Source organism: Molossus molossus, unplaced genomic scaffold (genome assembly GCF_014108415.1).
Source record: "Molossus molossus isolate mMolMol1 unplaced genomic scaffold, mMolMol1.p scaffold_m16_p_18, whole genome shotgun sequence".
NCBI lineage: Eukaryota > Metazoa > Chordata > Mammalia > Chiroptera > Molossidae > Molossus > Molossus molossus.
In genome coordinates, this window is record NW_023425353.1 from 63,082,132 (window position 1) to 63,092,491 (window position 10,360).

The window sequence follows — 10,360 nt, forward strand, 5'->3', positions numbered from 1 at the left end:
AGTAGCCCTGGCCAGTTTTGTTCAGTGGTTAGAGCGGCAGCCCGCAGACCAACGAGTCAAGGGTAATTCCAATCAAGGGCATGTACCTCAGTTGCGGTCCATCCCGGGCCCTGGTGGGGGTCATATGGGAGGCAACCAATCAATGTGTCTCTCACATTGATGTTTCTCTCTCTCTCTCTCCCCCCCTCCAACTCTATCTGAAGATAAATAAAAAATATCTTCAGGTGAGAATTAAAAAAATATACATATATACATACACACACACACACACACATAATAAGATGAGTTTTATGATGAGAAGAATAACTTTTTTAATCTACAAAGAATCACAGAAGTGGGATGACTTTCAAGTTTAAAATTTTAAAGACATTTAAAATAGTTCACCACAAGGTCTATGTTAAAAGATTAGCCTAGAGAGCTCTAGGAAGGTATTGAGTATGATCCCTCATATATATCAGTTTGCTTTATCCCCTTTTAACCCTAACTGTCCTCAACACACTCATTCATAGCAAGAAGTTCACAGTAACCTGCTTTTTTTTTTTTTTATGTTTTTATTGATTTTTTTAGAGAGAGAAGAAGGGAAAGAGATAGAAACAGCGATGTGTCTCACACTGATCGGCTGCCTCCTGCATGCCCTCTACTGGGGATAGAGCTCGCAACCTGGGTATGTGCCCTGACAGGGAATCGAACCAGGACCTCTCAGTCCATGGGACAATGCTCAATCCACTGAACCACACCAGCCAGGCTAGCTGCTTCTTTTTTTAACTTATCTTTATTGTTGAATGTATTACAGATGTCCCCCCTATAACCTGCTTCTAAAGGTGCCATTTAGAAGGACAAAGTGAAATCAATGATATTTACTCAGTTTCCTTTTCAAACTAACAAAATCAAATGAAGCAATGTGGAAAAACATCTATAACAAAAACAAATTAATAACAATAATTTAAAAACGTAAACACACACACCAAATGAAGCAACAAGATGACTTCCATTGGGTCAAAATTCTCCTCTCAGATTTTCTTGCTTTCTAAGGAAAAATAAAACCTACACATCAACTACCCATGCTTAATATTAAGAAGGAGAAGGAAGAGGAGTGGAGGAGGGGGGAAGCAATGAAAAAAATTTGAAGTGTCAACAGCAAAGGTTTACAAAGCCCATGGATGGATCACCAAATCCAGAAACAAGATCAGAAAAAGAATAAGACACTAAGTTAAAGAAAAACCACTGACTAAAGCTAAGTCACCTATCTTGATACGTACTGGTGGGAGGTTCAAACCACACAAGTCCCTTCACATACATGGGAACACTCGCTCCACCTCCATCCCATAACCAAAATAAAAACCTGCAAGCCAGTATCCTTCCCTGCTCTCAAACCTCTTTGGATGAACTTGAGAAACCTGTCCTACTCTCCCTTGAAAGCCATGTTATGTAATTAATAAAATTATTCATATCCTCAAAAAAGAAATAAATAAAAATAAAGATAAGCCACCTAGAAAATAAACTTCAGGTGCTCCCTTCACTGTCAGCAAACAATGGAAAATGACTTTTTAATATTTAATGTAAACTTATTTGTAAGTTTGGAAATTTTAACACAGGTAAGTATATGCTTTATGACAAGTATATGAAGTGATGACTTAAAAATCACAACTGAGACAGAGGGGAAAAATGTGTTAAGCTCCCCAGCACTGTGAAACAATAGTATATGTTCATACAATGAAAGGAGATTCACTAGGTTTCTGTAATCAACTCCCTTCTTATTACTGATTAGGCTGCCCAGACACAAAGGTGTCCTGGCCAGGAGATAATTAATTCCAGTTGCATACACAGCACTTAATACTTTCATCATAAATAAAATTGGTATCTGGCCCTGGCCAGTTTGGCTCAGCAGTTAGAGCGTCGGCCCAAAGATCAATGAGTCGCAGGTTCGATTCTGGCCAACGGCTCACACCTCAGTTGCAGTTTGTCCCCAGCCATGGTCAGGATCGTATGGGAGGCAGCCAGTCCATGTGTCTCTCTCACATCGATGTTTCTCTCCCTCCCACTCTATCTGAAGATAAATGGAAAAAATATTCTCGGGTGAGGATTAAAAAAATAAATAAATAAATGAAATTGGTATCTGGTTTATTAGTCTCCAGGGAGTTTACTTTGCATGAATAAATTCTCAAGTGCTTGAATCACTGCTATGTGAACCAAAAATTTCCAGTTTATGAACTACTGTGTAGGGGTGAGAGAGACCTTGGTGTGGATGCCACTTCTGCCACTTAACTATATGTGTGACCTCTTATTCCTGTCAGTCTCAATTTCCTTGTCTGTAAATAAATACAGACAACTAGTGCCTGGAAGATGGCAAGTGTTCAAAAATAGATAACTTGATTATTTGTAAGCTAAATTTGAAAAGAAGAGCATAACATTTTATTTGAAAGGAAGGAGTATGGGCTTTCCAAAGACATCAAAGTAAAAGACACCCCCTGAAGACAGATGCCCCACTCTACAGGGCTGAGAAGAGCAAAATTAAAAAGTTGCAATTAAAGTACCTGCTGTACTGTACAAATGGAGTCTCCTGCTTAGCAACTCTAATGTTGTCTACCAAACACCCAGCCTGTAACAGTGAGAGCATGACAACTGTTCACTCTAAATCCATGTGCTCAGCTTGGATTCAGAGCTGATTTATAAAAATAGCTACTGCCGCGGCTGCTCTTTCAATCTCTTTCAGCTGATGGCTGGGCAGTGTTACCCTATAGGCCTAGAGCAGCTGTATTCCCTCACCACACCCTTTTCTCTGCCTCCCAGCCCAGCAGACGGCACCCCCCTCCCATCTCTGCAGCATGCTATTCTCCCTCTTCCTGGGCTGAGTGAGCAAATTACAAGCACAAATATCCCCTGATGCAATGCCACAACCATCCCTGGGAAAGAGCAGAGGCAGTTGCCAAAAGCACAGCAGCAGGGAAATGGGCGGGACACACACACACACACACACACACACACACACACAGCAAGAAAGACTGCAATGCTATGCAGCCAGGGAGAGGGAATCGAGAGGCCCTGGGGAGCAATGCTGTAACTGGACCAGAGGAGGGAAAGGAGAAAAGGGGGTTTCCAGGAGAAAGCTGGGTAACACTAGTCTTCCCGAGAAGCACGTTTCACCCTGGGTCTGGGTCCTAAAACACAAACCTTAGCATAATCACTGCCTCCTCCCAAATGCATTTAATTTGCACGTTCCTGGATGGAAGCAAAAGCCCCACATTCCCCCACTGGGTAATTTCACTCAAGAAGCGCTCAGGCAGCACACTAGCGGAGAAATTGGTCCATGTGCTAAATCACAACCTCGGTTCTGGGTAGCGTTTCCAACTGTCCTCCTGGTTGGTCCCCGTTCTCCTATCCCAACCTCACTGCGAACCCTTCGCACTCCCCCAGCCAGACACATGCTTAGTCCCCAAACAGTGCCAGAGCCGACGCAGGGAGAGACAGCCCGGGCCGGGGCCCGGTTCTCCAGACCACCCCTCCGCCCCTCCCATAACCCCTGGCTAGACACCCTATCAAAAGCTCGCCTCGACTGGCCCCCCAAATCCTCTCAGAACGACCTTCGCGTTCTCCAACGCCCCCGAGCCCCACCCAAGGGGCGCAGCAGGCGACCCTAACTCCCCGGGCTCAGCCCCATCCCCAGCATGAGGCATGCCTCTCGGTCCCTCCGCTCCAGAACCCCCCAAAACGTACCTCTGAGCCCGCCCCGCCCAGCGGGCCCAGATCGCGCCTAGAAGACTCAGAAGATCACGCCCGCAGGCCCCCCGCCCGGCCACCCCCGCGTCCCGCAGGCCGGTGGCCACCGCCCTTCCCCACCTCCGGCGGGCCCCGCAGGGTCCCGGGCGACCGCGAGGCGAGGCTCGGGCAGCCCCTGGGACACCAGGGAGACCGCCCCTCGAATCGGGCCCCGCCTGCCGCTGCACCTACCCGCCGCCGCCGCGCCGGAGCTGGAACCGGAGGGAGCCTGGAGAGGGCCGGGAGGAGCCGGGAGGAGCCGGGAGCCAGCGAGCGAACCCCAGGGGCGGGGCGCAGGGAGGTGGCCGCTTCCTCGTCGCCCTCTTGAGGGCCGGCGCGTAGGAGGAGCGCCGCCGCCGCTTATCCCGCGGGCGCCGCTCTGCCGGCCAATAAGCACGAAGAGGGGGCGGGCGGAGGGCCGCGTCGGACCAATGGGCGTCGGCCCCGCTGCCTCGACCTTGCCGAAGTAGCGGCGCGAGCGGAGGGCGGTTGGGGACGAGGTACGCCTGAGGGACTTAGAGTCCTTCCCCCCCACCCCCCACGCACACCCACTCATTAACATGGAGGCCGGCGGGCAGACCCGCCGCCCGGGAGCTGTGTAATGTCGTCTCTTCCTCTTAGAACTGGGTGCGTGGAGCGGGGAAGATGCGAGCGGCCAGGCGCACGCGGCCAGGGCCGGGTCTCCCCGCCGGCTGGGCCTGAGGACTCTGTGATGTAACCTGGGAGGGGCACGGGGCGGGGCCTGTGGCGCGGGCCAGCTGGGCGGAGGGGCTCGAAGGCGTGGCTGGGGGGGCCTTTCCAGAGCTGCTCTGCCACCAGCCGCGAGTGACGTGGCTGGTCCAAGTCGATAGGTGCTGTTAGTGTAGAATACATACTAGATTTGCGAGACTTAATGCCAAAAATATATAAACTATCTCATTAACAATTTTTATATCAAATATAAGTCGGATAATTGATTACAGTTTTAGATATATTTGGCAAAAAAAAATTTTTTTTAATAATTATGTTTCTTTTTGCTTTTTAAAATGTGGCCACTAGAGTCCAGCCGGGGTGGCTCAGTGGTTGAGTGCGACCCATGCACCGAAAGGTCGCTGGTTCGATTCCTGGTCAGGACACATGCCCAGGTTGCGGGCCAAATCCCCAGTGGGGGGCATGCAGGAGGCAGCCAATCGGTGTTCTCTCTCATTGATGTTTCTCCCTCTCTCTCTAAAATCAATAAAGGTTTATTTTTTTTTTTTAAATGTGGCCACTAGAAAACTTAAAATTACTACTTGGTTCACGTTGTATTTCTGCTGGATAGCACTGGTCCAGAATAAAAAATGATAGCTTACCCCCACTGAGTGCTTACTATGTTCCAGGCCCTCTTCCAAGTATTTGATATCTAATAACTCATCTGATCGTGGTAACAATCCTATATGGTTGGTGTTAGTGTTCTCATTCTCATTTTACAGATGGGAAAACAAACACAGAAGTTTAGTAACTTACCTTCCTAATGTCAGCAAGCTAGTAATCTGCAGAGTGAGGCTTTAACTCAGGCAGCCAGGTGCTAGGGTCACATACTCAGGCTCTAGAGCTGGCTGGTTAACACTGAACTTGGTTGAAAGCTCTGATTTCAGGTCTGGCTCTGCTACTTCCTAGCTGTGTTAACCTTAGGGAAGTTAAGCTTCAGTTGCCTTATTTATAAAAAGTAGATAATATGGTCACCAGCCTCTGTCATAGTCACTGTTAGGGTGACCTAGAGGTAGTACACTGAGGTAGTTAAACTTGGACTCTCACCCGGCTTGTGTGGCTCAGTGGTTGAGTGTCGACCCATGCACCAAGAGGTCGCTGATTTGATTCCCGGTCAGGGCACATGCCCAGGTTGTAAGCCAACTCCCCAGTGGCCATTCGATGTTCTCTCTCATCGATACTTTTATCTCTCTCTCCTTCTCCCTTCCTCTCTCTCTAAAATCAAGAAAGGAAAAAAAATTTTTTTAAGTTATGTGAGTTTGTGGGAGATATTTACTCTCTCTGTACCTGTTTCCTCAACTGTAAAATAGATAATAATGTTACCTACTTTATTAGGGTTTTTATGTGGATCAAATGTGTTAATATATGTAAAGTGCTTTAGATTAGTGCCTAGCACTTAGCTTGCACACAGTACTATTATGTAATGAAGTGTTAACAGCATATACAAATATGAAGAGATGGTCCGGCCGGTGTGGCTCAGTGGTTGAGCGTCTCTACCCATGCACCAAGAGGTTGCCAATTCTATTCCCAGTCAGGACATATGCCCAGATTGTGGGCCCGATCCCCAGTGGGGGGCATGCAGGAGGCAGCCAATCGATGTTCTCTCTCATCAATGTTTCTGTCTCTCTCTCCCTCTCACTTCCTCTCTCTCTAAAATCAATAAAGGGAAAAAAATATGAAGGGATGAAAAATAAAAGGATAAATGGAAAAGGTATAGTGCCCTAGAAAGGACTTTAGGCCAATTACAGAGAACTGAAATGACTGATGTAGGTCACACATCAGTTAAGAAGCCACGTGCTGCCCTGGCCAGTTTGGGTTGTGTGGGTGGCAACCAGTCGATGTGTCTCTCTCACATCAATGTTTCTCTCTCTCTTGCTCCCTCTCTCCCTCCTTCTCTATCTGAAGATAAATGCAAAAATGTCCTCGGGTGAGGATAAACAAAAAAACAAAAACAAATTTTGACCAAAGTGTTGGGCAGGACACAAACATGAGCAAAGCCCAATTGTTTACCATAGAGACTTTCCTCCTGTTTTAATGTGAACTTCTTCAGTGGCTTTCCATTGCAGTAAAATCCTGACAATGGCTTTCTGTAATCTTTATTTTTGAAAGTATTACAGGTTTTTCTCCCATTTTCCCCCATTGATCCCCTCTGACAATGGTTTTTAAGACCCTGTGTGATAATACTGTCTCTCTCTCACCTCACCTCATTGTCTGCCTTATTTCTCACTATGCCCAGCACCATCTTCCTTTACTTTTTGTTTTGTTTTGTTTATTCTCACTCGAGGACATTTTTGCATTTATCTTCAGATAGAGTGGGAGGGAGAGAGGGAGGAAGAGAGAGAGAGAGAAACATCGATGTGAGAGAGACACACCAACTGGTTGCTATCCACACGACCCCAACTGGGGCTGGGGACAAACTGCAACTGAGGTATGTGCCCTTAGCGGGAACCGAACCTGGGTCCCAGATCTGCAGACCGACACTAACCACTGAACCAAACCAGCCAGGGCATGTTTTTTTTTAATTGAATTTATTGGCGTGACATTGGTTAATAAGATTATATAGGTTTTGGGGATACAATTCTATAATACGTCATCTGTATATTGTATTATACATTCACCACCCCAACCTTTGTTTCTTGAACTATCCCCTTTCAGGACCTTCCTCATGCTATTTCTTCTGTCTATCCTAATTAGTAGGTAATATGATTTTCTGCATAGAAAACTTGAGAAGGGCCCTGGCCGGTTTGGCTCAGCGGTTGGAGCATTGGCCTGCAGACCAGAGAGTACCAGATTTGGTTCCTGCTAGGGGCGTGTACCAAAAAAATAAAGAAAAAGAAAAAGAAAACTTGAGAAGGTCTACAAGCTATTAGAATTAATAAGAGTTCAGCAAAGTTGCTAGATACAAAGTTAACATACAAAAAGGAATAGCAGCCCTGGCCGGTTTGGCTCAGCGGTTAGAGCGTCGGCCTGCGGTCTGGAGAGACCCGGGTTCGGTTCCCGCTAAGGGCATGTACCTTGGCTGCAGTTTGTCCCCGGCCCTGGTTGGTTCGTGTGGGTGGTGGCCACTCGATGTGTCCCTTTCACGTCGATGTTTCTCTCTCTTCCTCTCTCTATCTGAGTAAAAAATGGAAAAATGTCCTCGGATGAGGATAAAAAAAAAAAAAAAAAATCAATAAAAACATTTCTTTAAAAAAAAAAAGGAATAGCATTCCTATATACCAATGATCAATTACAAAATGTAATCTAAAAAAAAAATATCTCGCCCTGGCGGGTTTGGCTCAGTGGTTGATGTGTCGGCCTGCGGATAAGAGAGTCCTGGGTTCGGTTCCCGCTAGGGGCACATACCAAAAAAAAAAAAATAATTAAAACGAAAAATCTCATTCACTACAGTGAAATGGTAAACTCAATGGTAAACTCAAACTTAGAAATGAACCTAACAATGGGGTTATAAGACCTCTATAGGAAAGCATTATAAAACTTTACAACTTAGCCCTGGCCGGTTTTGCTCAGCGGTTAGAGCGTCGGCCTGCAGTCCGGAGAGACCCGGGTTCGGTTCCCGCTAAGGGCACGTACCTCGGTTGCAGTTTGTCCCCGGCCCTGGTTGGGTCGTGCGGGTGGCAGCCACTCGATGTGTCCCTTTCACATCGATGTTTCCCTCTCTCTCTCTTCCTCTCTCTCCCTCCCACTCTATCTGTACAAAAAATGGAAAAATGTCCTCGGGTGAGGATAAAAAAAAAACAAAAAAAAAAAACTTTACAACTTAGAGAAGAAAACATAGGGATTATCTTGATGCTTTCAAGATAGGGATTTCTGGCCCTGGCCTTTTTGGCTCACTGGTTAGAGCATCGGCCCGCAGACCAAAGAATACTGGGTTCGGTTCCTGCTAAGGGTACGTACCTTGGTTGCAGTTTGTCCCCGGCCCTGGCTGGGATCCTGTGGGTGGCAACCACTCAATGTCTCTCTCTTTCTCCTTCTCTCCCTTCCGCTCTATCTGAAGATAAATGCAAAAATGTCCTCAGGTGACGACTAAAAAAAATAAAAATAAGATAAGAATCTCTGAAATTTCTTGATACCAATGCTTGTCAGATAAATACACAATTTTTACACACCAACTTTTATCATGATTTACAATGTTTATGTTAGAGTTCCATGAGGAGAGAGAAATATAATTACATGGATTAGAATTTGAATAAGATAGGGTCATGGAATTTAAAAGACAGGCCACCGTGGCTGGTTTGGCTTAGCAGTTAGAGCGTTGGCCTGCGGTCTAGAGAGACCCAGGTTTGGTTCCTGCTAAGGGCATGTACCTCGTTTGCAGTTTGTCCCGGCCCTGGTTGGTCGTGTGGGTGGCAGCCACTCGATATGTCCCTTTCACGTCAATGTTTCTCTCTCTCTCTCTCCCTCCCACTCTACCTGAGCAAAAAATGGGAAAATGTCCTCAAGTGAGGATAAAAATAAATAAATAAATAAATAAATAAATAAAAGGCCCCTTTTGGGGTCGTTTGGCCCAAACGTTTTTCAGGTGAGGTAATTGAGTCATATCAAAAACCCATAAAAGCCCTGGTCGGTTTGGCTCAGCGGTTGGAGCGTTGGCCTGCGGACCAGAGAGTCCCGGGTTCGGTTCTCGCTAAGGGCATGTACCAAAAAAAATAAAAAAGTGGCAGAATCCAGACTTGAACTCTTTCTGACTCAGGTGGATGCCTGTCGAAACCACCCTTCTATTATCTTTAAAATGGTGAAGTATGGTGATGTGGCATACATGGACTAACAACTCAAAAGCCCCCTGCTACCTCCTACTTTAGTGACTGAACACTCAAACCACCCACCTGCCCAGACTCCTTTGCAGTTGGGATGGCTATGTGTCTCACTGGATGGAACTTTCAGGTAAGCCTTTTATTTTTTTATCCTCACCTGAGGACATTTTTGCATTTATCTTTTTTTTTTTTTTTTTTTATCCTCACCCGAGGACATTTTTCTTTTTTGTTCAGATAGAGTGAGAGTGAGAGAGAGAGAGAAACATCGACGTGGAAGGGACACATCGAGTGGTTGCCACCCACACAACCCAACCAGGGCTGGGGACAAACTGCAACCGAAGTACGTGCCCTTAGCGGGAACCGAACCCGGGTCTCTCTGGACCACAGGCCGAAGCTCTAACCACTGAGCCAAACTGGCCAGGGCTGCATTTATCTTTAGATAGAGCGGGAGTGAGAGAGGGAGGAAGAGAGAGAAACATCGATGTGAGAGAGACACATCTACTAGTTGCCACCCGCACGACCCCAAGCGGGGCCAGGGGGCAAACCGCAACCGAGGTACGTGTCCTTAGCAGGAACCAAACCCAGGACTCTCTGGACCGCAGGCTGACGCTCTAACCACTGAGCCAAACCAGCCAGGGCTCAGGTAAGCCTTTTAAAAAGACAAACTCAGCCCTGGCCAGTTTGCCTGTAGTATGGACACAATGCCTACAGGTGCATGAAGCTACCATCTTAAGACAATAAGGACAAAAGCCATGAGCTAAGTGTGAGGAATACAGTGGGAGACTAGGTCCTTAACATCTACCTAATCTCACTGCCCACGTCTGGACTTCCTGTAAAGTGAGAAAAGTAAACCACATCTCTTAAAGCCATCATTAATCAATAAATCTCCATTAGTATAAGCCACCCATTAGTCTTTGTTATTTGCAGTGAAATACAGTCCCACCTGGTACATGGAGTAAAAGCCCTGGACTACTGTTGAGAAAGACCATTACCATCCCAGCTCTGCCAGGAACAAACCGTGTGGCCTTGGGCAAGCCATTTCCCATCTCTGGGTATCAGATTCCTCATCTCTGCCAGGGGAAGTAGAACAAGATGGTCTCTTCACCTCTTGCTTTCTGTGA

General features: G+C 46.6%; 1 protein-coding gene across 1 annotated transcript in view; it reads right to left on the minus strand.

Moving 5' to 3' along the window:
* The window catches only part of MAP4 (microtubule associated protein 4), a 163,140-nt gene extending 159,158 nt beyond the window's left edge, over positions 1-3,982 (minus strand). Inside the window, exon 1 of the mRNA XM_036266855.1 lies at positions 3,949-3,982. The gene's annotated coding sequence lies outside the window, so the exon portion shown is untranslated. The remainder of the gene's footprint in view (positions 1-3,948) is intronic.
* Between the last annotated feature and the right edge of the window lie 6,378 nt (positions 3,983-10,360).